Source organism: Chinchilla lanigera, unplaced genomic scaffold, assembly GCF_000276665.1.
Source record: "Chinchilla lanigera isolate Chin_1 unplaced genomic scaffold, ChiLan1.0 scaffold00029, whole genome shotgun sequence".
NCBI lineage: Eukaryota > Metazoa > Chordata > Mammalia > Rodentia > Chinchillidae > Chinchilla > Chinchilla lanigera.
Window position 1 is genome coordinate 2,140,292 of NW_004955430.1, and position 1,844 is coordinate 2,142,135.

Genomic DNA, 1,844 nt, shown 5'->3' on the forward strand with positions numbered 1-1,844 from the left:
AAAAAAAAAAAAAAAAAAAAAAAAAAAAAAAAACCATAAAATGCAGGTTTCACCATGTTTCTTACCAATTCTAAACTCTTTATTCTGCCCCTTTCCTCCTATATGTAGTTCTAGGGTTCTGAGGATGACATTCAAGGCTGGTGCGACCTGAGTGCCATAACTTACCTCATGGACCCTGTCCTGTGCCCCCACGCTGTGTCCGCTCAGCACCTTCCTGGCATGCACCACGTCCTGGCTGGCAAGGCACACACTGCCTCCTCAGCACCCTTTCCCACCCAGCTAAAACCTTCTCATGGTCTTTCCCGACAGACTCCCTTCCAGGGATAATTAATCTGTCCTCCTCTGAGCACCTGTCAGTCTTCCTGCATAGCACAATTCCGCATTATATACTGTGCAGCTGTGTAAACACAGATTTGGGCCAGCTGCAAAATTAATATCTTATTAACCTTAAACAAGACTTGGCTTAAACAAGACCTTACCCCAGGACAAGAGCTCAGTAAATGTGGAGGGCAGAGGCCAGCTAGTGTTATAGGCAGCGGGGTTAGACAGGAATATTGTAGGCAGTCAGACAGGGCCAGGCCCTCGAAGGAGCCAATATGGAAGACAAGATGCCTTGCAAATGGAGACGCACTTGCTGCGGGTCAGACCTCAAGACAAAAGATTAAACAAATGCACCCACATACCTCTCTAGGGATGGACATGAGGGATTGATATTTTAAATACATAGCAATCACCTTGAAGACTCACTGACCCAACCCCTACAGGAAAAGCCCCTGTTCTGTATTTATGCCCACTTGCTATGTGACTCCCTTCCCCATTGGATCCCAATTTAATCAATTTTACCTAAACAATTCTTATTGGCTGACTACAGCTTTGTCCCACCTCATGCCTACCTTGTGATTTCCCATCCCCCCCCCCCACCTTGGACCTGCCTCACCTCATCGTTTTGCTTTATAAAACCCCTAGGAAAGGCAGGGTCCTTGGCAACCCACTCGGGCCTCCTTCTGTCCCTCTCTTGGACAGAAGCTTTCTTTTCCTCAATAAATATATTCTTCTCTTAACCTCCCTTGTTCCTAAAATTCATTCTTTGATTTCAGAGAACAAAAACTCATCCCAGATATCATTCAGGTTGGGAGTTTCTTTCCCCTATATCACTAGTTCCTTTGAGACAAATTTGAGGTACGTAAATTGCGGTGTCTCAATAGACCATAGATCTGTAGCAGTCTGGTAACCAAGCTTGAAAGGGTCCACTAAAATTGAATATTTCATTTATTTTAAAATTTCATATAAAACAAGTGTCACTCCCATAATACATTAATGTTTAAAAATAATGTTATTGGTTTTGCTCAAGTTTTTGAATAAAATGGACAGGTCTAAAACAAGCTGTTCTCTTTGATTTCTGGCTTCTTATATCCTCTGGCCTGCCAACAATCCCGGCATGCAGTTACCAGGCTGAGAAGCACCATCCCAGAGGGCTCCTCTTCCAGATCCTGGAGGCGAGGGCACTGTGCGGTTTAATTTAACTAGAAGTCCTCAGAGATCCTCCTCCCACCTCCACAGGGAGCCGGATGATAAACACACAGCCTCTGGCAGGACTCTGCCTCCAATGAAAAGTTCAGAAGAGTAATTACTCAAAAACACATCCATTTTCCAGTCTTTCTCCAAAGTGTTTTGGGGATGACTCACTCTCTGAACCAAAACAGCTTGCTGTGTTTTTCTGTGAAGTCCCTTTGTGTTTGTTATTTTTGTTGGTGGGACTCTGTCATCCCTGATATGTGACTTCCTTCTTGTAATTACAGAGCACATCTTTCTCTTTAAATGAGGAGGGCCTGAGCATGTGTCCA